The 26,886-nt window shown below is 36.3% G+C and overlaps 2 pseudogenes; both read right to left on the bottom strand.

The window, feature by feature from the left end:
• Positions 1–4,838: 4,838 nt before the first annotated feature.
• Positions 4,839–5,319, bottom strand: LOC128314987 (60S ribosomal protein L21-like; annotated as a pseudogene).
• Positions 5,320–12,191: 6,872 nt separating this feature from the next.
• Positions 12,192–14,757, bottom strand: LOC106970239 (vomeronasal type-1 receptor 4-like; annotated as a pseudogene).
• Between the last annotated feature and the right edge of the window lie 12,129 nt (positions 14,758–26,886).

Here is a 26,886-nt window from a genome sequence, read left to right as displayed (position 1 = left end):
TCGGTTAAGCGTCCGACTTCAGCTCAGGTCATGATCTCGAGGTCCGTGAGTTCGAGCCCCGTGTCGGGCTCTGTTCTGGCAGCTCAGAGCCTGGAGCCTGTTTCCGATTCTGTGTCTCCCTCTCTCTCTGCCCCTCCCCCGTTCATGCTCTGTCTCTCTCTGTCCCAAAAATAAATAAACGTTGAAAAAAAAATTAAAAAAAAATAAGAATAAACATGTTCGCTTGCTGGAGCTATAAGACAGTTTGTAAATTTTAAAATCACAAAAAAAAAACTGAATAAAGAGAACTGTGAGTTAAGTAGAGACAAGGCAACTGATGTCAATGAGATTCTAAACAGAATTCTCTGCTTACTTTCATAGGGGAGAAGTGCAGAATTGAAAAGCACTATTTGAGTACAGAAGTGAAAGCAAAAGGAGTCAGGGGGCTTGATTTGCACAGCTGCATCCAATGGTTTTCACACAACAATGATCCGTGGTTCCAAATCCACATTGGCATTAACAAGTTGCTCAGTAATTCTGTGGCCTAATATGGGACCCAAGTGCATCCTAATTTTCTGAAGTTTGTCTCAGCGTATAATGACACATCCTTGTAAGAGGAAGTCTGCATTAATTAAAACAAGACTTGAGAAAAACACCCTCTCATTTTCAGAAGAGCACAGTCTTTTCTTATGTGGTTCTGGATGTCATGCTATTATGCCCAGCTATGATAGACTGGAGGCATTACTTTCTTAAATTGCTCATCCATGTGCTTAGAAAGGAGCCTAACACTCTGTAAATAATTAATAGGCTGAATGAATGAATGGACTGAATGAATGCATGGATATGGGAAGATGTCAAAGTTTAGAATGCTACATGCAACATTTCATTCTATAGGATGAGCATTTTGTATTGGCAAGTGACTAAAGGTGCAGATTGAAAATAAAATTATCATATATATGACCAGCTGCAGCCATGTCTACTGAACTCCACTGTAATAACCACACTAAATCACAATAGGCAGGGATTAGTCCAAATAAAAATCATTACTTCAAAGGGAGAAAAAAAAAACTGTAGTGTCTTTAACAGCTTTTCAATTAGAGCAGTGGTTCTCAACAAGAGGCAGTTTTGCCCCACTCCCACCCTTGCAGGGGATGCTTGCAATGTCTAGAGACATTTTTGGTGGTCACAACCTAGGAGGGAGGTATTACTGGCATCTCGAAAGTAGACCAGGGATGCTGCTAAATATTGTACAATGCACAGGATAGTCTTCTACAACAAAGAACTATCCGGTCCCAAATGTCAACAGCGCTGAGGTTGAGAAGCCCTAAATTAGAGAAATAAATATTATGGATGTTCTGATCAAAGACATAACACTTATGAAGGCCACATATTCATGACAGTAGGTAAATTGATATCATTTGAGTTTTTATGAAGTCAGTGATCACTCGGTGTCAGAAAGGGTCTAACTAGGAAAATAGAAACAACTTTAAATATTTACAATGGAGGCCATTTAATGCAGAGCATTGGTGACACAAGTGATAAAAGAACTGCAAATCCAAACAGGAGATACTGAGGAAACCCTGAGATTAGTAACAGTATGAAGTTGCTAACATCCCTAGACTTAAGATAGAAGGAGAGTTGGTATTAGAAGAACCCAAGGGGCAGGGTCATCTGGAAGAAACTGCAACCAACATGGCAGGCCACTCTTGCAAGAACAGGAGCAGCCTTCCTCTACTACTGCCTGAGGTGCCACCTGAAGTGGACTTGGAGGGGGTACTAGCTCACCTTATCCCTTTATTCTCTCCCCAGATATTCTATGGATATGGGAACCAAGGAAATACAGCCTGCAGGTTCATTAGCACCTCATCCCATCCCCACTCTACCCCACCACAAACTAAATAGATCAAGGAAGGGCAATAACTGTATCTGGAGACCAATACGCTCAGGGTTGTTACCATTAATCTTTATTACATTCTGCATCCATTCTTACCTTCTATGAATATTTCCTCTCATAGAAAATTCAGGCCCTTACCTTCATAGGCAACTCCCCACCTCTCTCCAGCAAGGGGGCCACATGTCCTGCAAGTTTTGTGTCCATCTCAAGCCCATTATTTCAGGACTGTCCACTGTACTTTTCATCTCATCTGAGTAACTTCTCAGGGTTGATGGTCTATATAATATAATTGGCTAATATATAAATATATATAATTGGCTAATATAGACATAAAAATATCCATAACAGCCACAGTCTTCATTCCTGTAATGAGTCATGAGACCACTGCTGGTATTGATTTCAATCACATGATTTTATGATCCAGTTCATGTTATTTTTGCTTTCAAACACTACTTGGTCTACCAACCTTTTGTTTCTGGAAGCTATGAGCCTTTGTTGGACTGTCATAGTTTTTGAATGACGCTATCAAACATGGCAGTACTAAGACTTACCCAGAGAATTCCATGGGTTCTAAACATAGTGTTTCTTATCCTCATTGTATAGGATGCAACACATCCTATACATGGGTTGCATACATGCAACCCATATAAAAAACCAATACTCTTAACTAATTGTCAGTTCAATGGAGTCATGGCATGAGGGCCCACCACACCAGGTGAAGTCATAACCATTGTGTCCTCTTGTTAACACACTTATCTTTTGAGAACTAAGCCCTCAAGAGCAGCACAGTTTAAGGTTGTGGGGATGGAAAGAAAAACTTAAGTGGGATATTAGGTGATGAAAGTATTCACACTCATTTCTGCTCCTTGATTCCCAGACCCATGTATTCTGTCTTTGGGGAAAAAGTATACTAGATATACAAAGCATATAATACATGATATATATACCCATAGGATGTTACATCAAAGCTGATGAGATAACATTTTTTTCAGTAGGTCATCCAAATTGTCTATCAGGGTACTTACTTCTAGATATTGTGGTACACGGAAAGAACAATACCTTTTATGGACATGAAGTCATTGTTACATTTTTGTTATGTTGAAATGAGCTTGGAAGGGTGCTATGTGGAATACCATGATGATGAATGAGGCATTCCTTAAGTCCACAGATAATGATGCAGAAGCATAGCAGAGAAGGAAGGCAAATCCATATGTAGAATATGTCCTGTTACAGTGATGAAAATTTTTATGTTGGAATAAACCTGCCCTTAGAAAGATAGCTTGAGGATTCAGGAAATGACAGATAGTTAGGGCTCCATGTAAAACTTTAGGTTTTGCAGTGAATGCCCTCACATCTAGTGGTAGGCAGATCAACATAGTAAGGAAAAATCTATGCCACTGAGCCTGTGCATAGCTTCCATTCCCAGCCCCCCTGCCAATTGATACACAGGCCCACTGAGAAACTATTGGAATGGCTGAAGAAAGAGGCTGACTGATAGCCACCCACATACTCAGAAATATTCTCACCTCCTGTGCCTCTTCTTAGAAGCTTCTCTATATATACCTTCCTCAGGGCCCATTAACAATCTGGGATTTGTTTCTTGAAAAGAAAATGTCAGAAGAGGATATGACTTTGCACTAAAACCCTAAGACTTTTTGTGTTATTTACCTATTGGGCTTTTTCAGAGGATCTACCCAGAATCCCTATTTGCCCTAACTTATGAAACATTGGAGTTGGATCTATTAGTCCTTAAAACCCACGTGGAAGACTGGCTTTTACTGTAGCTTGTATTTGCCATACGGCGTAGAGACAGTCATGTGGACTAATGGGGGGGGGGGGGGGAAGCCTGGAGCAACATAACCAAATATGGCATATCTTGCATTCCAAATCCAAAGTGGCTCAGCCACTGCTGTGACTCTTTCTTACAGGTAACTGTTCAAGTGTAGCACCTTTTTTTTTCACTTTAAAGGAGATTTAGGGGATATCTATTCATGCTCTACATGAATGAATGCTGCATTTCTTCCTTGAAATGATAGGCTCATGGGTCCTATCTCCTACCTGTTGTCATGCATGTATTTTATGAAGGCATAAGATACTCACAATTCAATGCATATCAGATCCATCTGGCCTGATGTCTAGTGGACAGCACAATGTACTGTAAGATTTTATTTGATCATGGTTTCTATGGACTATATTTTGACAGAAGACAGAAGAGTTGAGATACCTCTGAGAAAACATGATAAAAATATACTACTGTCCATTTCAAGTGAAGTTGTACTGTTTTTGACAATCCTTGCTGATTTATATGGAGAAATTCTTATTTTCCACACAAGGAGCTGTGTTGATTTGCTCTAGCAAAGATGCCAAATATACCACAGAAGCTACAATTTTTGTAACTTCCTGATTAACTTTAGGTAATCTATATTTGTTCCACAAGACCCAGTGGCCTTGGCATTAGGTAAACAAGCAAGTTAAATGGAAACAGGACAGTGATGATCCCTCTCCTATATTTAATGATGGTTGTAATCCCTGCAATTTTCACCAGAGTTGCAATATTGGTTTTCTCTATGATTTTACTATAGAGAAATACTTCTAGGGGCTTCAACTTGGTTTTCTTGCCAAATTAGCTCTCCTTCCATATGCACTTATGTGAAAGAATATTTCCTCCAACTATGTATTCAAGACCAGGAGAAATAAACACAGAATTAATCTATGCATGCACTAGACCAACTTTGACATGGATTTGGCCCAAACTCTATTTATCACATGACTTCTAGAAGTTCCCAGACTGGCCCTTCAAATTTGCATATTTTCCTTTCTCTAATGCAGAGTCACTGGTAAGTAATTGCAGATCCCTTTAAGGAAAGGTAAGAGACCTCTATGCTTCATTGCCTTAATCTATAAAATGATAATTCCAATGTTTCACGTTTTTTTAATAGTCTTGAGGTATTTTTTTTTTTAACACTTACCATGTCATGAATTCATAGGAAGTGGGTTCCAGCAGCTCAGCCTCCTTTAGTTTTCACAAAGTATTCTTCTCTGGATGGAGTAGGCTTGCCTTTCAGTTGAAAGCAAGTACCTTTCTCTTTGGCTTCTTCCGATTTCTGATCATTTTCCTTCACATATTTCGGGTAGCTATATCAGCTCTTTGAGTGTTTAATATGCTCAATATGTACATTAATTTTCTTGGCAAGAATCTTGCCCTTAACTTGTTTGTTTACATCAATGCCAACAGCATCTGGGTGACACTGTAGACTCTTCTAGTTTTGCCATGTTAACATTTGTGAGGCACTCCTTTTTGAACAGTGCCCATTCCCTTGTGTCTACAATATCACTTTTCTTGTAGATTCACATATATGTGGACAAAGGAACAACTCCAACTCCTTTTTCTAAAAGGCCTAGAGAATATAGTGGGTGCCTCCCCTCCTTCCCTTTGTGTTGGTCATTTTGGTGAATTATTGGAAGATGGTGGTCTGGCCAAAAGGCAATAACAATTTATTTTTTTAATTTTTAATTTTTTTTGTCTTTAGCATATTCCTATTACAACATTTTAGTAATTATTGCTATAAGTAGTTGTGTTTTTAAATTAAGTTTTTATTTTAATTCCAGTTAGTTAATATTCAGTGTAATATTAGTTTCAGGTGTAAATATAGTGATTCAACACTTCCATACAACACCATGTGCTCATCACAAGTGCACTCCTTAATTCCCATAAACTGTTTAACCTATCCTCCCACCTGCCTCCCCTCTGGTAATCATCAGTTTGTTCTTTATAGTTAAGAGTCAGTGTTCTAGGGGTGCCTGGGTGGCTCAGTCGGTTAAGCGTCTGACTTCAGCTCAGGTCATGACCTTGTGGTCCATGAGTTTGAGGCCCGCATTGGGCTCTGTGCTGACAGCTCAGAGCCAGGAGCCTGCTTTGGATTCTGTGTCCTCCCCTCTCTCTGCCCTTCCCCCTCTTGCACTCTGTCTCTCTCTCTCAAAGATAAATAAACATTAAAAAAATCAGTGTTCTATAGTTTTCAGAGTACAGATCTTCCACCTATTTGGTTAGGTTTATTACTAGGAATCTTATGGTTTTGGTGCAATTGTAAATGGGGGTTGATTCCTTAATTTTTTCTTTCTTCTGTTTCATTATTGGTGTATAGAAATGCAACAGAAATGCATCTGTACATTGGTTTTATATCTTGTTATTTTACCTGAAATCACTTACCAGTTCTAGCAGTTTTTTGTGGAGGCTTTCAGGTTTTCTACATAGAATATCATATCATATGCAAATAGTGAAAGTTTTACTTCTTCCTTGCTGACTTGGATGCCTTTTATTTCTTTTTTTTGTCTCATTGCTGTGGCTAGGATTTCCAATACTATGTTTGATAACAGTGGTGACAGTGTTCCTGACCACAGAGGAAAAGTTCTGAGATTTTCCCCATTGAGGATGATGTTACCTGTGGTTTTTCATAAATGGCCTTTATGATCTTGAGGTGTGTTCCCTCTAACCCTACTTTATTAAGGATTTTTATGATGAATGGATGTTGGACTTTGTCAAATGCTTTTTCTGCATGTATTAAAATGGTAATATGGTTCTTATCCTTTCTCTTATTGATTTGATATATCATGTTGATTGATTTGCAAATATTGAACAACCTTGCAACCCATTGATCATCTTAAATGATCCTTTTAATGTACTGTTGGATTGAATTTGCTAGTATTTTGTGAATTTTTGCATCCATGTTCATTAGGGATATTGGCCTGTAGTTCTCTTTTTTTTTTTTTTGTAGTGTCTTTATCTGGTTTTAGTATTAGGGTAATGCTCATCTCGTAGATTGAATCTGGAAGTTTTTCTTCCATTTCTTTTTCTTTTTTTTTTTTTTTTGGAATAGTTTGAGAACATGCATTAACTATTCTTTTTTTTTAATATATGAAATTTATTGTCAAATTGGTTTCCATACAACACCCAGTGCTCGTCCCAAAAGATGCCCTCTTCAATGCCCATCACCTACCCTCTCCTTCCTCCCACCCCCCATCAACCCTCAGTTTGTTCTCAGTTTTTAAGAGTCTCTTATGCTTTGGCTCTCTCCCACTCTAACCTCTTTTTTTTTCCTTCCCCTCCCCCATGGGTTTCTGTTAAGTTTCTCAGGATCCACATAAGAGTGAAAACATATGCTTTCTGTCTTTCTCTGTATGGCTTATTTCACTTAGCATCACACTCTTCAGTTCCATCCACGTTGCTACAAAAGGCCATATTTCATTCTTTCTCATTGTCACGTAGTACTCCATTGTGTATACAAACCACAATTTCTTTATCCATTCATCAGTTGATGGACATTTAGGCTCTTTCCACAATTTGGCTATTGTTGAAAGTGCTGCTGTAGACATTGGGGTACAAGTGCCCCTATGCATCAGTACTCCTGTATCCCTTGGGTAAATTCCTAGCAGTGCTATTGCTGTCTCTTGCCCACTTTTAAATAAGATTTATGTTTTTGTGGTAAGTTGCATAAGTTTTTTGTATATTTTGGATATTAACCCCTTATCTGATATTTCATTTGCAAGTACCTTCTCCCATCCAGAAGGTTGCCTTTATGTTTTGATGATGGTTGCCTTCACTGTGCAAAAGCTTTTATGTTGATGTAAGCCCAATAGTTCATTTTTACTTTTCTTTCTCTTTCCTGAAAAGACATATCCATAAATATGTTGTTAAGGCTGATGTCTGCAGGAATTTTGTGGTTTCACATATCACATTTAGGCTTTAATCCATTAGTTTTGTGTATGGCTTGAGAAAGTGCTCCAATTTCATTATTTTACATGCAGCTGTCTAGTTTTTCCAAAACCATTTATTGGAAGGATTATCTTTTCCTCATCATATAGTCTTGCCTCCTTAATTGACCATATGGTTCAGGCTTATTTCTGGGCACTCTATTCTGTTCCATTCATCTCTCTATTTTTCTGCCAGTAGCATGCTGCTTTAATTACTGTAACTTTGTAGTATGTCTTAAAATCTAGAATTGTGTGCTGCCCAGCTTAGTTCTTTCTCAATATTTCTTTAGTTATTCAAGGTGTTTTGTGGTTTTGATAAAATTTTAGTATTACTTGTTCTAGGTCCATGAAAAGCGCTATTAGAATTTCGACAAAGATTGCATTGACTGTATAGATTGCTTTGAGTAGTATCGTCATTTTATTTATTTAATTTTCAAAGTTTATTTATTTATTTTGAGAGATAGAGAGAATGAATCAATGAATGAATGAGTGGGTCAGAGGAGCAGAGGGAGAGAGGAAAAGAATCCCAGGCAGGCTCCATGTTCAGCATGAAGACTGATTCTGGGCTTGATCCCTCCAACTGTGAGATCATGACCTGAGCTGAGACCAAGAGTTGGAAGCTCAACTGACTGAACCACCTAGGTGTCCCAGTATGGACATTTTAACCATATTAATTCTTCTGGGCGCCTGGGTGGTCAGTTGACTGAGCGTCCTGCTTCGGCTCAGGTCATGATCTCACAGCTCGTGAGTTCGAGCCCCGCGTCGGGCTCTGTGCTCGCAGCTCAGAGCCTGGAGCCTGCTTCTGATTCTGTGTCTCCCTCTCTCTCTTCTCCATCCCCACTAATGCTCTGTCTCTCTCTGTCTTAAAAATAAATAAAACATAAAATAAATTTAAAAAACATGTTAATTCTTCCAATCTATTAGCATGGGGTGTGTGTGTGTGTGTGTGTGTGTGTGTGTGTATAATTTTTTTGAAAAATACATTTATGTTCTCACATTTCTGGAGGTTGAAGGTCCAAGAGCAAGGTACCTGTAGGGTTGATTTCTTTTGAGACCTATCTCTTTGACTTGAAGATGATCACCCTCTTGCTGCTTCTTCAGATAATTGTCTCACTGTGCATATGTGCCCCTGGAATCTCTTGGACTGTATGTACTAATCAACTCTTTTTAAAAACTTTTTATTTAAATTCCAGTTAACATACAGTGTGATATTACTTTCAGGTTTACTGAAACACTTCCTGCATCACCCAGTGCTCATCACAAGTGTACTCCTTAATCCCTATACACTATTTCGCCCAATCCCAACACCCACCTCCCCTCTGGTAACCATCAGTTTGTTCTCTATAGTTAAGAGTCTGTTTCTTGGTTTGCCTCTCTCTATTTATTTTAATTGTAGCATTATCTAAAATAGCTCAGTGTTGGAAACAGCTCAAGTGTTCATCAACTGATAAATGCATAAAGAAGATGTGGTTATATATACACAATGGAATATTACCAGCCATAAAATGGAATATATATACACAATGGAATATTGTATATATACAATGGAATATTACCAGCCATAATGAAATCTTGCCATTTGCAATGAGTGGATTGAGCTAGAGAGTATTATGCTAAGTGAAGCAAGTCAGTGAAAGACAAATACCATATGATTTCACTCATATGTGCAATTTATGTAGCATGGTATATCTTTCCATTCGACTATGTCATGTTCAATTTCTTTCAACATATTATAGTTTTCAGAGTATAGATCCAGACTTTTGGTTGTTAAAAGTTGTTTTTATTATTAATTCAATTTCATGAGTAATAATCAGTCTGTTGAAAATTTCTATTTCTTCTTGGTTCATATTGGAAATGTGTGTGTGTGTGTTTACATTTATCCATTCTTTCTAGATTGAAAAGTTTGTTGACATATAATATTTTCTTACAATCCTTTGTGTTTCTGTGTGTCAGTTATTTTTCCTGCCTCATTTCTGATTTTATTTATTTGACTCCTCTGTCTTTTTTTATTGATGAGTTTGGCTTGAGATTTGTCAATTTTGTTGTATTTTGAAAGAATCAGCTCTTGGTTTTATTGAAATTTTCTATTTCTATTTCAGTCCCTATTTCATTTATTTCTGCTTGAATCTTTATTATTTCCACTTTCTACTAGATTTGGGCACTATTTGTTCTTTATTTTCTACTTCCTTTAGGTGTAAATTTAGGTTGTTTATTTGAGATTTTTCTTGTTTCTAGAGAAGGCCTGTACTGCTATAAACTTCCCTTTTAGAACTGCTTTTGCAAGGATTTTTGATCATTGAGTTTTCATTTTCATTTGTCTCCACATATTTTTTGGTTTTCTCTTTGATTTCTTTGTTGATCCAGTTATTGTGTAGTAGCATGTTGCATATCTTCACATCTTTTTTTCCCCCAGTTCTTTTCTTGTAGTTTATGTCTCATTTTATACTATTATCATCAGAAAAGGTGCTCAACATGATTTTAATCTTCTCAAGTTTATAGGGCCACTGCTTTTGTGGCCTAATATGTGATCTACTCTGGAAAATGTTTCTTGTACACTTGAAAAGAATGTGCATTCTGTTGTTTTTGAATGAAATGTTCTGCATATCTCTGCTATGTCCATCTGGTCTGGTGTTCCATTTATAACCACCGTTTCCTTGTTGACTTTCTGCCTGGAGGATCTATCTGTAGATATAAGTGGGGTGTTGAAGTCTTCTATTATTATTTATTACTGTCAATTTTTCCCTATAAGTCTTTAAATGTTGCATTGTGTATTTAGGTTCTTCTCTGTTGGGTGCATAGATATTTACAATTGTTATAAACTCTTGTTGTATTGATGCCTTCATCACTATGGAGTGTCCTTCTTTGTCTCTTGCTATAGTCTTTGTTTTAAAGTCTATTTTGTCTGATAAAAATATTGCTAACCTGCCTTATTCTTTTTTTTTAACTTCCATTTGAATGGAATATGTTTTTCCAGCTCCTCATTTTCGACCTTGATGGTTCTTTAGGTCCAAAATGAGTCTCTTATAGGCAACACATCGATGGGTGTTTTAAAAAATTCGTTTAGTCACCTTGTATCTTTGATGGAACAGCTAGCTCATTTACATTTAAGGTAAGTATTGATAGACATGTACTTATTGTCATTTTGTTCATTGTTTTCTGGTTGTTTGGTAGCTCTGCTCTGCTCTCTTCTCTTTCTCTCTTCTTTTGTGGTTTATTGGCTTTTCTTATGTTAAGCTTGGCTTTCTTTCTCTTTATTGTTTCTGTATCTAACACGGGCTTTTGATTCATCATTACCACTAGGTTTATGTATAACACCTTATTTGTATAGCAGTCTATATTAAATTGATGGTCACCTAAGTTCAGAGTCTAAAAGAACTAAATTTTTATGGAGTTATTATTCTAACTGTATTCAATTTTAGGGCAGATATTTCTCCTGAGTTAATTTATCCCTTTATCATTATTATAGTTACCTCCATCATAACCACATAATTTTGTCTCATATTTTATATGTTTAATTTAGCTTTATGTCAATTAGCCTACGGTAGTTTTTTTTCCTTTTTATTTTCAATCTTTGAGTGTCTTCATGCATTAGTTATTTCTATTGTAAAAAGAATGTAGTTGAATTGTGTTACATAATTAGTAAATCTTTGTATTCTGGCTCTAACCCCCAGTTTTCTCTTTCCCAAGGAGCTTTGAAGCACAGAGGTCTGTGCTGTAAGAGTCACAAATGTGCTGAGAGCAGCTGCACTTTTAGCATGAAGCTTACTACTTTTTCATCAGATTAACTTTATATTTATTTGAGGCAGTTATTAAAAATTGTTTATAAGAATTTTACTGAGAATTTTGACTGTTTTCAAGAAAAAATTAATTTTCTATTTATCATTCTGTGATATATAAGAATTGCTAAGTACTTTGATAAAAGTACAACACTGCCCACATAAAAATATTAGCTATTGACACAACAATATGCTTATACAAAATAGAATGTGTAAGAATTCAAGAAATACTTCTAGTGATGTAAATAGATACAAAATTGTGCACACACAAGGTAACATGGGGTCTTATGAAGTATTTGAGAATGGGCAATACTTTTGTGCTCTGGGGAATGGTGATCAGTATTCACAGAGTGAAGGGAGCATGGTTATGTACACTTATATATCACACTCCATGATTAAACTAGACATAATCAGCAGCATATGGTAAATTCAAGCATTGTTTGGATCCAAAATATACAACAGTGAAGATATAAAATTTTTTGTCTAGTGAAGGCAGTCCAGCATAATCCAGCAATTGTAGTTACTGTACTTTAACTGATAGATATGTCTCATTATGGAGGAACTCTTAGAAATAAGGATATCCAAGTAATCATAGGTATGAATTTTTGACAATAATTTTAGGAAAGGACAAAGAGTGCTCTGGCTAGGTGCAACAGTTCCAAACATTTCATTACATGTATCTAATCATTTATTTTCTCTGTTCACTTCGATGATTTGAAGAAATTCCCAAAGTAAAAATTATTAATGCATTCTCAGAATTTTACCTCACTAAAATTGTGGAGTGGGAACATCTAATCACATGCCCCTTTGTATCTGAGAAGTGTGTGAGGGTGTTCGAGACTCTGAGAGAATTGTCTCATATTTACAAAAGCACAGTTCAGAAATGATCATCTGTTATTACTTTTGAGCAACACAAATGGAAAAATCGCTGGCAAACAACAGGAGAGAAAAATAATGATGTTCTGTAATCCTTGTACATTATAGCTGTACATTATGTAAATAGTAAGGCAGCTGATAGTCCAGTAAAAGAAAACAAAGCAGCTCACCAGTGCCAGGATTGTGTGGGTGGCCTTGGTTTCAGAAGAGGGTCTTGGGCAGAGGCTGGTCTTGTGGAGATGCTGGATTACCTTGTGATGTGTGAAGAGGAACTTTACCGCTACACATTTGAGTAGATCATAAGGAACATACACAGGAAATCTCATAAGACCTTGCCCCCTAGAAAAGCAGTCTGTGGAAGGAGATCAGACTTTTTTCCACTACAGTATGTCAGAGAAAACACTTGTCCGATTCCAGTAGTGTTGTACGGGGCCACAGCACTTATGATGACATGGATGTAGATTAACATGTTGGTGATCCAGAAAGAAAAGAAGACAGGAAAAATGTATGAGGAGATTTTGGGTTGAGCCCCGCCCACCTAGAGTTGCTGGGAATGATAATTATGGCTTGAAAAATACTCAGGGAAGATGTGGTGCAGAGGGAAAGACCCCAGGTAACTCTGTATAGGTACAGCACTGCCTTGCAACCAATGTCATCCAGAAATTTCTTACTCCAAAGGCATTCATTATTTCTGGGATTGCACTGAAAAGAATTGTCATGACATTAGATAAAGTTAAATGGGTAAATATCAAGTTTATAGGTTTCTTTGTATGGGGCTGGGCAAGAACGTGTTGATGAATAACACCACTAGCAATGTATTTCCAATAAAACCAATTCCAGTTTGAGACAGAAAGAACATTTCTAAAATAGTCTCATTTGAAATCATTATAATAATTGGCTCTTATACTATGGATCGTCTCCTCCACAACTCAAGAGGGCACTGAAATGATTTTTAAGCCTAATGGAAATAATAGAACTCTAAGAAGATTCCATGATGTATGATCACTCTGAGCAGAAGATTGTGTGAATGCTCTGTAACAATATTGAGGAAATTAATAATCAGTTTCGGAGGTAAATGTCAGGAATTGTTAAAGTCACTTCACAGAAACATTAGGGTTAAGACAAACATGCTTATTTATAAAAAAACTTCTCAAAAATAACTTGAATTTCCCAAGGGAAAATATTTATGCATTAAAAACAATATTTATACGATTTTATGTTCTATGTATATGTTCTGAACTTCATTTCTATATTTTGAATGCATTTCAATCTATTGTCATGAACAACAGAAAATTTTAATGTATTTTAATGTCAACTATTATGTTGCTACTATAGTTGGCATTCGTCATTTTTTATTATTATTTTTTATTAGTTTTCTTTATTTTTGAGAGGCAGAGAGAGACAGAGCGCGAGTGGGGGAGGGGCAGAAAGAGAGGGAGCCACAAAATCTGAAGCAGGCTCCAGGCTTTGAGCTGTCAACACAGAGCCCGATGTGGGCCCAAACTCACTAACCGTGAGATCATGACCTGAGCTGAAGTGGGTCGCTCAACTGACTGAGCCACCCAGGCACCCCGACATTCATCATTTTTGTTGTCATTCATCAGAAGAAGACTCCATCCCCAGAGTCACATCCTACCATCAGGCTCTGTAAATGCCTTTTTCTGACCCTACTGCTCATGTTTCCCCAACTCCAATATCCTACCAATGTACACAGTAAATATATTTCAGTACATGGGTCAATTCATTGCATCCTGAAAATTCACTTCATTTCTTCACTCTACCCTGAAGCCACTGCTTCAGTTGAGACTCTCTCAGGTAGTGGAATCTTTGTCTCCCCTCCACTCCTTTTTACCAGGCTTGTATGTGACAACATTCTCTTTGATCACTAGCATTTGCAGGTAATTTTCCATCCCTCCAACTTTGAAACATTTGCTATCAGTCTATATCCATCACAGTGCCTGTAGAAATAATCTGCTGACTCAAGTCACCCACCTCCATGGCTCCTGACTTAGTATGATACTTCCCAACTCAACCCATGTTATGTCTTAGTGATTGTAGATTCACGCCAATGGGTTAGCATGATAGCCTCAGTCTCTGACATTTGTGATCTCCTATCTTCCAACACTCCTGGCTCACCTGCGACCCCCTCCTCTCTCTTTTGCTTACACACTAGCTGTTGTCATTACCAATATAGTAAACTTATTATGTCATTTTCAAGCCTCACATTGTCCCATTACCAGCTATTTCCACTTAGTCTATCTAATCTTTGGCTTTAATATTACTTTGTTATCATCAGGGTCTGAAAATCTTGACTCTCCATAACTTTGTCACAACTTCTCCTTACCTAAACTTCCACAAGCCAGCATTATAATCACTTCCTGCAAAAATATGTGATTCCATCCTTTTTTTCCCCACTTCACACTCCTCATCACATGAAAGACAACTTGCATTAAATCTAGCATTTTTCCTCGTCCATGGCATCCTGGTCAGATAAACATGGATGGAGAAAAACATAAAACAGTGTACGTGAAGTTATACCAAATTCCTCAGTACTAAGTCCGGTGGGCTTCTTTCTCTTCCCAGAACACATAGAAATTTTTGATAGCATTTCTACTGTATTCACTTTCTCACTTCCCTTGATCACTATTTAATAACATTTTCTCTATTCTCAAAACACCAACATATGCTCTGCCAGTGTCGTTTTGATGCCATGTTGCATATTTTTATCGATATATATTTGATGTGTAGTAGTATGACAGTGTTGGGTGTACTACATAAAATTTCATATTTGTATATATCACAAAATGATCACCACAATAATTCTGGTTAACATCCATCACCACACATAGTTATAAATTTTCTTCCTTGTTATGACAACATTTAAGATCTACTCTTTTAGCAGCTTTCAAATATACACACTATACTAACTATACTAACTATAGCCATAACTATTACTATAACTATAGCCATACTAACTATAGCCATTACTAACTATAGCCATAACACTGCAAATTATAGCTCCATAATTTATTTCTTTTATAACAGGAACTTTGTACCTTTTTACCATGTCAGCTATTTCTCCAATCTCCTGAACCTCACCTCAGGCAAACACCAATCTGTTCTTTTTATCTATAAATTCAGTGGGATAAGTTTTAAATTTTTTGATTGCACATATAGACGAGATCATACAGGGCTTGTTTTTCATGCTCTGACTTATTTTATGTGGCATCATGTCCTCAAGGTTCATCCAGGTTTTCACAGACGCAAGAACTCTATTTTTAATGGCTGAATAATATTCCATTGTATTCAATGAATTCCATTGATCATATCTATCTATCTATCTATCTATCACCTATCTTTTATCTATCATCTATCTATATCTATATAACTTTATTTTATTTATTCATTCAACCATTAGTGAACTTCATATTTCATTTAGAAAAGAAATCAGTGAAAAGACTCCTTCAAAATAATCCCACCACTACATCATACCTTTTTTGTATCCTTGCTGAGAAAAGCACCCTTCTCCTCTGGCACTGTGAATGAATTGTCTATGTTTCTAATTATAGCTAATCCATCCATTGTGTGTTTGGGGGGGGTCTAAACCATCCACATTTTCTGTGGTTTTCTTTGGGAGTGATGAAATGTTTCGAAGCTTAATGTGAGCTGTGGTTGCACAACATTGCAAATGTAGGTTCCACTGAATGGCACAAAATAAGATGGCTAACGTTATGTTTTGCTAATTTCATCTCAATAATGTATATAAATATACATATAAATAATGTAAGCTATATATACCAAGGTATAAAGAGAATAATATATCATAAACAGTTTAAATTTCTCAGATATTCTAAGATGCCTTATATTTAAGAAATCTATTAACATAATTGTCCATACTAATGCCTGAAACATGAAAGGCACATGATATTTTAGCAAGTAAGAAAGGTACACTCATGTATATTTAACATGCATTTATGACAAAATAAAACCCTATCGTATATTGTAAATACAAAGAAGATTTTAAATTTATGCAAGAAAGATAGCTAATATAAACATAGAACAAACAATAAATTATGGTACCCAACTAATTCTCTTTTAAGTGAGAAGTGTAAGTGCACTGCCTATTATGTCCCCGTTTTTTATTGCATTGGGGCTCTTAACATATATGGAAAAGAATTAAAAGAAGGATAAGCATTCCAAAAACCAGAAATGTGATTGTTCTTATTAATTGATGATAATATGGTCTACACTGAAAATAAGTTTAAAACTCTAGAGAAAAATATTACAGTAGGTAGCACAGCTACTTATTTTAACAGGTATTTCCATAGATAATGTAATTTTAGAAACTATAAGATTTAGGATGACAATAACAGTGTGAGGTAACTTCAAATTTATGTGAGAATTTCTATAATAAACTGCAGAAGTCAATTGAAAACTGTTAAGACAGAAATAGTAGTAGCACATAGGATGTTTATAAATCAGAATACCCAATATCATGAAGTGCCACATGTCAACCATATTTAAAACTCATTGCAACTGCCCACAAAATCTAAATCACTTTCTTACATTGACTTGGAAAATTTGTATGTAAATTTTGTTTTTGAGATCAGAGACAAATGAAGAGGCAAGAAACATGAACAGGAAAACAAGGCAGTAAAAATTGCACATATTTTTGTGATGAACACTGCATGTTGTATGGAAGTGCTCAGTACACCTGAAACTAGTATTACACTGTGTGTTAACTAACTTGTGTTAAGATTTGTTTTTAATGTTTATTTTTGAGAGAGAGAGAAAGAGAGAGAGAGTGCGCTACCCAGGAGGGGCAGGGAGAGAGGGAGACACAGAATCTGAAGCAGGCTCCAGGCTCTGAGCTGTCAGCACAGAGTCATGATGTGGGGCTGGAACCCGCAAACTGTGAGATCATGACCTGAGCCAAAGTCCAACGCTTATCTGAGCTACCCAGGTGCCACAACTAACTTGGGTTTAAATAAAAACTTCTAAAACATAAAAAATAAAAATAATAAAAATAAAATAAAAAGCAATGTTTAAATAAATTAATAGATCAGTGGAGGAGATGAAAGAAAATGAGAGAGAAAGGGAATAGAAATTAGGAGACAATGTTTAATCAAGGTGGAAAGGTAAAGAGAAATAATAAATATGAAGGTACAAGTAGAATTAAAAAAGACAAAAGGATGAGAGTAGTGGCATGCCAGCAGGGAAATCAGCTAAAGAAAACAAGGGAAAGAGAGAAAAAAAAATACAATTGAAAACAGGCAAGAAAATAAAGAAAATTGTGCAAATAAAAAAGCACAGAGAAAGGATTGTAGAAAAAATGAAGCCTAATAATAAATAAAAAATATTAGGATACATATCAGAATAATTAAAAAACATGAAATGGGGAATTTTAGGAAAGCAAGAAAAAACAATAATGTGTGAGAAGCTTTGGTTTCTGAGTAAGAATTTGATATGAGAATAATTTAGATAGTATTGTGGAGACCCGTTGAATTCTCCAAGTTAATGTGATTTTATTTTTATTTTTATTTTATTTTTAACTCCCAAGTGAATATTACTTTAGAGCAAACACATTTGAGATTCAGCGGCTGCAGGAATAAGCCTCCTAGAGTCTTTCCTTTCTCACTAAATTCAGGAACGACTGAGAAAGAAACTTTTATAAATTCCCTTCTCTGATGGTGTTTTATGGTCCTGAGAAAGAAAGAAAATACTACTTGCACCTGCATAAAAAGTGATTATACAAATTTCTTATCTTTTATTTGTTCTCTTCAAAACCCATTTATTCTTACCATAGAAGCCTTTTCTCTCCCCTCTTTCTTTTTTTGAGGTTGAGTATATAAACTCCTCATGTTAGCCATTTATGAGCTACTTCTTTTATGAACTCCCATAAGCATGTGAATAATTTTTTTTTTTTTGCTTTTTCTCTTGTTCTTCTTTTATTGATTTAATTTGCAGGCCCTCATAACCAACATAAGAGGGTAGAGGAAGAGGCTTTTCTCCTCAGCATGATCGGTAAGAAATAGTAAAACTGAAAAAGGATATAAATTTATGTAATCTAAAAATCAGGAGGCACTCACAAGTGAGAGAAATATTATGACAAAGCAATGGAAAGTAGAGAAATGACACCAACACAGTAGAGACAAGAATGAGAAAATAAAAGGAAAGGAGGTTTTTACCATATGTGGAAAGGAATGGAGAAATGAATTAAAAAAACTAATATTCAGTTAATGTAAGGAGTCGTGAGTTTTAAAGGAAAGAGGAGGCAAGAAGAGAAGAGGGCATGATATAAAGAGAGAGGAAGAAAAGGAGACACCAACAGCAGACACTAAAGATGGGAAAGGGTAGACTGAAGTAAGAGAAAAAGAAAGAAGAATGAATAAACACAACATAACTTTATACTAACTTGTATAAATAAGAATGAGAGAAGAAAACTTTTACTGGAAATGCATCTTAAATAAATGCAGCTGTTTATGTTTCAAGTTAGTTTATGAATCTGAACTTTACATAAAAAAAATATGTGAGGTCTGGCCTGAAGTAAAATCCTTGATTTTCATACATCTTCATATTTTTTGCCATACAAAATGGGTTTATACAATTATTTTTAGTGACTTATTAATAAGTTTTCCAAAAGAGATTCAGAAGAATTGTGATTGAGAGGGACAATATACAGGACAGATTCAGAGTAAAAAAACTTAGTTTGAGTATTCAAAAATTTTGGATCTTAGAATATTAGCATATATGTCAGAATAGACAGAATAGGTATGAGTGGTCATTCATACTCTGATGGAGATGGTAGTAATGCATGAAATGGTTTCATGGAAAAAGGAAAAAACATTATAGAAAACTATGTTAAGAATGTAAATGATTATAGAAAGGAATATAATATAAGCACTTAAGATAACAGAAGGGAGTGAAAGAAGGAAGAAATGAAATGTCAAAAGTAGAAGAGAAGAGGAAAAGCAGGGAGCAAGTCCGGAGTACATTTAAAATAGAATTGCAAAATGGGGCGTCTGGGTGGCTCAGTCGGTTGGGCGTCCAACTTCGGCTCAGGTCATGATCTTGCAGTCTGTGAGTTCGAGCCCCGCATCGGGCTCTGTGCTCAGAGCCTAGAGCCTGTTTCAGATTCTGTGTTTCCCGCTCTCTCTGACCCTCCCCCATTCATGCTCTGTCTCTCTCTGTCTCAAAAATAAATAAACGTAAAAAAAATTAAAATAAATAGAATTGCAAAAACAATAAATTAACGATTGAGGGGTGCCTGCCCCTGGGTGGCTCAGTCAGTTAAATGTCTGACTCAACTTCAGCTCAGGTGATGATCTCATGGTTTGTGAGTTCCAGCCCCCATCAGGCTCTGCACTGACAGCGTGGAGCCTGCCTGGGATTCTCTCTCTCCCTCTCTCTCTGCCCCTGTCCCCCACTCTCTCCCTCTCTCTCTCAAAATAAATAAATAAACTTAAAAAAATTAATCAAGGGGTGATAAATGAGAACTTTTGAGAACCACGAAAGATGGAAGATAGTAAAGGTATAAACAAAAAAATATTGATTAAAAAAATACAAATATTAACATAAAAGATAAGTTTGAAGACTGTAAGAGAAATAATAAGTAATTTTAATCACAACACTGAGAATTATAAAGGAAGAGCAATGACAGGAGAATTCAGCAAAATAAAAAGAGGAATAAGAAAGACTGATGAGAGAAATGGAATAGTAAAGAAATGATAAGAAAAAGAAAAGGATACAGGAGTGTGGGTGCAGAAACACAGAGAAAGGAGACTTACCTTTAAGCACAGGCAAAGTATTCAGCAGAAAATGTACTTGACATAAGAAAGGATTAGGGAACCAAAATTCCTGCAAAGAATGGCCAGGTCTCTCCCTGCATGCAAGAGCTGCACACAGGGAGGGGACTTACTGAGTCTGAGCTCCTCAGCAGTTCAGGAGGCACCTCTGATGGGCTCCAGCTGGATGCAGGTGCCTGGATCCAGGGCTATGAGGGGCGGGTTGCTTCATCCCCAAGGACTGAAAAAACCCATTTGTGCACAGTGAACTTTCTGATTTGTCCAGAGGAATCACAAATTACTCTGTGAGTTGCAGAGGGTTCTCTTGATGAATTTGGAAGTGTTTTTAATCATAGTCAGCACCTGAGGTCACAAACATCTCTTCTAATTTTCAAAGAAGGTATTCCGAGGAGTTCTAGAAGACTAGAGGAGAAAGTAAACTCAGAGTGTTCATTGTTTTCACCCGCTAGAAAGCAGGGTGTTTTTGTTTGTTTGTTTAATCTAGTCAAAGTACAGCCATCCAGAGAGTAATTTCTTTCCTCAGACACTTTAGTATTGATCCATAATTTATGTTGGAGCATCCAAACCTCTATTGATTCAATTAAAAAGAAATATAAGTGCTAAGGTTCTGGGGCTACTAAACCAACTGAATTTTTAATTGAAAACCTAATACCTATAAGTGCTTTAATTAACATAACTATATAATTAAAGCAATTTATTGTTTTTTTTTAAATTTTCCTTGTGGAAATTTGTGCAATTTGTACAGTTGTCAAAATCTTGCATTTTGTAATAAAGCAATCAGCCTGAAAAATAAATTACCCTGAAATTCATGTTGTGTCTAGTTTAATGAGATAAGGGCTGAGCTCAGAATTTTTTGTACAAAATTATCAACACAGGGGCACCTGGGTAGCTCAGCAGGTTGAGTGACCCTCTCTTGATTTCAGATCAAGTCATGATCCCAGGGTGGTGGGATGGAACCCTGTGATGGCTCTGCGCTGAGCATGCAGTGCTTAAGATTCTCTCTCTCTCCCCCCCTGCTCTTCTCCCGCTCGCATGCTGTCTCTCTCTAAAAATAAAATTATATATATATATATACACATATATATATGTGTATATATATATGTATATATATGTATATACATATATATATGTGTATATATATGTATATGTATATACATATATATATGTGTGTATATATATATATATATATATATATATATATATATATATATCAACAGAATCAGTGAGTTCCTATTTTGGAAGTGAGTTTAACAATTTTATTCTAAGCTAATGTTGTGACTTCTGGGAAAGTAGAGCTTCTTTCCTGTTCCCATCCCTGGAGTGTACCCCCTTCTTTAGTAAGACAGGCACCTGACTCCAATATCAGACCTAAAAATGCCATCTCTTATCTCTATTAATCATTTGACAACTATTTACTCAGTGTTCAGGTTTCAATATTCAAGGTTTTTGTTTAAATTTAATGTTTATTTATTTTCAAGAGAGTGTGTGTGCACAAGTGGGGGAGGGGCAGAGAGAGTGGGGGACAGAGGATTCGAAGTGGGTTCTGCACTGACAGCAGCGATGTGGGGCTTGAACATAGGAACTGTGACATCATGTCCTGAGCCAAAGTCAGATGCTTAACCGACTGAGCCACACAGGCACCCCTTAATATCCAAGGTTTTAAAAGTCATTGATAATTCATGTGACTAAATATTATTTATAAGCCTGTACTTCCAGATGTAGGCCATACATCAGTAAACAAAGGAGACACAATTAATACTTTAAGTGTGATCCTATTTTTCATGCAAGCAGCATAATATCATGTTGGAATGTAAATGAAGGATAAAAGGTTTGCTGGTGGAGGTAAGATGCTAGAACGTTGAAAGTAGTGGTCAGGAAGGACACTGTCTTGGAGATGAGGTTTCAGCAAACTCTTAAGGAAGTCAGGAAAAGGGTATAAGGGAATCTGCGAGGGGAGCACTGCAGCCAGAGGAAGAGACACATCAGCTGGTGAGGGTACAGGGGGGATGTGAGGGCATGGGAAGGGTTCAGCAGGCCAGGTCATGTCTGGTTTAGTAAGCCATTAAAAGGCTTACTTTTGCCATTATTCTGAGAAAAATTGATGGACATACATAATTTTTGCCAATTGTGACCTGGGCTGGGATGGTGCTAGTCTTCTCTTTTCATGTTGTCATCCTTTAGATTATAAATTATGTGGTCATTTTACAAGCTTCAGTCCCCTACGTAGTGCCCCCTAGATGGCACAGTCCCTTTAGCTCAATGGATTTTTCAAGAATCACTTAATGGACCTCTCCCCTCATTTGCTACGACTACTGAGCTTGCATTATTTGTTCCAGCAACAGATCTACTTGAGGATCCAAAGACAGATGTACTTAACTGCTTCATTCTTTTGTCTTTGTTCATGATCTCCTTTTGACCTGGAAGGCTTTTCCTTCTTCCAATTTGCCTAGCTCATTCCAACTCATCCTTCAAGCCTCACTCAGACCTCATTTCCTCCATGAAAGTCTTTCATGGTAATCCAGACTGGGCCATGGAGCTCTAGCTTGTACCCCAGCATCAGAACAACTCTTTGTGTGACATGGTAGTTTGTGACACTAACCAAGTGGGCAATTCTGAGCAGTTGAGCATCTGACTAATGTTTGACAGCATAGACGTGGGTGACTCCCTGAGGAAAGGCTGGTGCACCACTCTACAATTCACTCCAAGTCCAGTTTGAAAGGGAAAATAATATCCCCCGCAAAGTTTTGGGAATTTGGGAGTGTGCCACAGCATGAAAGGAAGATACCGTGCAACACAGAAGAAAGACTAGGTTGGTCTTGTTTCTTGTTTCCAGAATGTCTTGGGATGACAGCCAAATTGCCAATGTGCCTTCCAGGAAAGTACAATAGTAGCTTATATAGGGACTTTCATTATGAAATGAGAGATGATGGCTGTGTCCTGTGTGGTCTGTGGCCAGAATCTGACACAATACACATCTTGGCAGGTGCAAGCATGGACAGGTAACAACACCTGGAGATCAGCCTGGCCAACATCAAGATATTACAAAGTCTCTGAAAATTTAGGCCTAGTCATGAGGGTTAGGAAAAGAAAAATCCTGAGTATGCTAAGATTACTTGGAATTTCCTTATGGAATATGAACTCAGAATGGAAATTAAATTCAGTAATGAAAAAATAGTAACTCAATCTTCTTCACACATCTGAGAAGGCAGCCTCAGATTTATAATGATTTTCTTTTCATATTTATGTCCCAGAGCCTATGGCAACACCAGGTGCATCAAAATCATTCATCAAAGTTTCTTAAATGCACTGTCCACATGCCTCCAGAAGACAACTTCTCCCTGAAACCAGTTAGTGTTCAGAATAGGAGAGGAGGATGGGGAGACTCTCTATCAGTATCATCACAGATTGAGGGAAAGAAATGGAATTTCAGGGGAGGGAAGCAGGGAGATCTGCACACTTAAAGCCCAGGGATGTGGAGCAATGGCAGTGAATAGGCTTTCTATGTGAGTGGGAGTGATCTTGGGCATCTTACATGATATTTTGTGGGGGGGAAAAGTTTGAGCAAGATCAGCATTCCTGCAGGCAGAAGAAACTATTACTTTCTATGGAATTAATAATCCGTAATCCTAAAAACACTTTAATCCAATCACAGTTAAATATAAAAGTTGAAAGAATAAAATAAAATATTTTAAGGGAAATTTGAGATGGAATAAACTTTTACTGACATGACCTTTTTGAAAATTCAAAGTTCTGTCCTAGTTATATCTCAGTGAAATAAAAGAAATTGAATTAAATAGTTTTTATATTCAGTAACTACAAGGGTATAATGGACAAAGGTCTCTCAGCCCAAGTTCTTCTTGAAGTAGAATAGTAAGCACCCACATCTGTTGTAAATTAAGTATCATTCTGATTAAGTATGGGCCAAAGACCATCAAGATGTCTTTATAATTATTATCATTGTTATTATCATATCTCAGTATAGTTAACATACAGGTGTACAGTATAGTGTTTCAATACTTCCATATATTAGGTGGATACTAATTCCAGGTATAAAATATAGTGTTTCAACACCTCTGGACATCACCAGTGCTCATCACAAGTACACTGCTTAATGAGCTGAAACCAAGAGTCGGACTCTTAACCAACTGAGCTACCCAGGCACCCCTCTTCTGCCCATTTTTTAATTGGATTATTTGTTTTGGGGGTGTTGAATTGTACCAGTTCTTTTTATATTTTGGATACTAATATTTCATCGTTTATGTCGTTTGAAAATATCTTCTCTCATTCAGTAGATTGTCTTTTAGTTTTGTTGATTGTTTTCTTGTTGTGCAGAGGTTTTTATTTTGATGAAGTCCAAATAGTGTATTTTTGCTTTTATATCCCTTGCCTCAGGAGACCTGTCTAGAAAAATGTAGTTATGGCTGATGTCAGAGACATTATTTCCTGTGTTCTCTTCTGGAAATTTTATGGTTTCAGGTCTCATGATTAGGTCTTAAATCTATTTGTGTATGGTGTAAGAAAGTGGTCCAGTTTCATTCTTTTGCATGTAGCTATCCAGTTTTCCCAGCACTATTTGTTGAAGAGACTGTCTTTTACTCATTAGATATTTTTTTCCTGCTTTGTTGAAGTTGAATTGACCGTAAAATTTGGGGTTTATTTCTGGGCTTTCTATTCTGTTCTATTGATTTATATGTCTATTTTTGTGCCTATCCTGTACTTTTTGATCACTACAGCTTTGTAATATAACTTGAAGTCAGGAATTGTGATATCTCCAATTTTCTTTTTGTTTTTCAAGATTCCTTTGGGTATTGGGGTCTTTTGCGGTTTCATACAAATTTAAGATTGTTTTTTTCTAGTTCTATGAAGAATGTTGGCATTTTGATAGGGATTGCATTGAATCTGTAGATTGCTATGTGTAGTATAGATATTTTAACAATATTTGTTCTTCAAATCCATCACCATGGAATCTCTTTCCATTTTTTGTGTGTCATCTTCAATTTCTTTCATCAATGTTTTTTTGGTTCCGGAGTGTAGGTCTTTCACTCTTTGGTTAATTTTATCCCAGGATATTTTATTATGTGTGGAGGCATTGTAAATTAAATTGTTTTCTTAATTTGTCTTTCTGCTGCTTCATTATTAGCATATAATATGCAATGGATTGCTTTAATTGATTTTGTATCCTGTGACTTTACTGAATGCATTTTCAGGTCTAGTAGTTTTTCTGTGGACTCTTTTTAAAAAATTTTTAAAATGTTTATTTATTTTTGAGAGAGAGAGACAGAGTGCATGCAGGGGAGGGGCAGGGAGGGAGGAAGACACAGAATTCGAAGCAGGCTCCAGGCTCTAAGCTGTCGGCACAGAGCCCGATGCAGGGCTCAAATTCATGAACAATGAGATCATGACCTGAGCTGAAGTTGGATGCTTAACTGACTGAGCAACACAGGCGCCCCTTCTGTGGAGTCTTTAGGACTCCATTAGGAATTACCATATATAGAATCATGTCATTTTCAAATAGTGAATTTTTTTTTCTTCCTTACCTATTTGGATGTCTTTTTCTTTCCTAGTCTTATTGCTGTGGCCAGGACTTCCAGTACTATGTTTAATAATAGTGGTGATAGTGGATAGTGGATAGTTTCTGATCTTAGGGGGAACTCACTCTTCCCCCATTGAGTATGATGCTAGCTGTGGGTTTTTCATATGAGGCTTTTATTAGGTTGAGGTATGTTCCCACTAAACCTTCTTTGTTGAGGGTTTTTATGAAGAATGGATGTTGGACTTTGTCAAATAATTTTTCTGCATCTATTGAAATGATCATATAGTTTTATTCTTTCTCTTATTGATGTGATGTACCACATGGGTTGGTTTGCAAATATTAAACCATGCTTGCATCCGGGAATAAATCCCATTTGATCATGGTGAATGAATTTTTAATGTATTCTTGGATTTGGTGTTAATATTTTGTTGAGGATTTTCACATCTATGTTCATCAGAGATATTGGCCCGTTGTTCTCTTTTGTGTGGTGTCCTTATCTGGTTTTGGAATCAGAGTAATGCTGGCCTCATAGAATAAATTTGGAAGTTTTCCTTCCTCTTCTATTTTTTGGAGAAGTTTTAAAAAAAAGAGTTACTAACTCTGTTTAAATATTTCATAGAATTCACCTTTTAAACTATCTGGTCCTAGATCTTTGTTGGGCTTTGCCTTTTTTTTTTTTTCTCTTCTTTTCTTTTTTTCTTTTTTGATTACTGATTCAATTTCTTTGTTCAAATATTCTACCTCTCCCGGATTCAGTTTTAGGAGGTTATTTACCCATCTCTTTTAGATTGTCCAGTTTTTTGGCATATGATTTTTCATAATATTCTCTTACAAGCCTTTATATTTCTGTGGTGTCATTTATTTCTTCTCTTGTTTTTGGTATTGTATATTTGAGTCTTTCTTTCTTTCTTTCTTTCTTTCTTTCTTTCTTTCTTTCTTTCTTTCTTATGAATCTGGCTATAGGTTTATTATTTCTGTTGATCTTTTCAGAGAAACAGCTCCTGGTTTTATCGATATGTTTTTTCTTTTTTTAGTTCTATATTATTTATTTCTGCTCTATATTATTTCCTTTCTTTTGCTGGTCTAGGTTTTTTGTTCTTTTTCTAGCTCCTTTAGACATAGATTGGGTTATTTATTTTTCTTACTTCTTGAGGTAGGTCTGTATTGGTATAACTTCCCTTTTAGAACTAATTTTTCTACATCACAACAATTTTATACCATGGTGTTTTTATTTTCATATGTCTCCAAGTAATTTTTTATTTCTTCTTTGAT

The sequence above is a fragment of the Acinonyx jubatus genome, chromosome A1, assembly GCF_027475565.1.
Source record: "Acinonyx jubatus isolate Ajub_Pintada_27869175 chromosome A1, VMU_Ajub_asm_v1.0, whole genome shotgun sequence".
In the NCBI taxonomy this organism is placed as follows: Eukaryota; Metazoa; Chordata; class Mammalia; order Carnivora; family Felidae; genus Acinonyx; species Acinonyx jubatus.
Note: the sequence above shows the minus strand (reverse complement) of the source record. Positions and strands in the feature narration are given on the sequence as shown.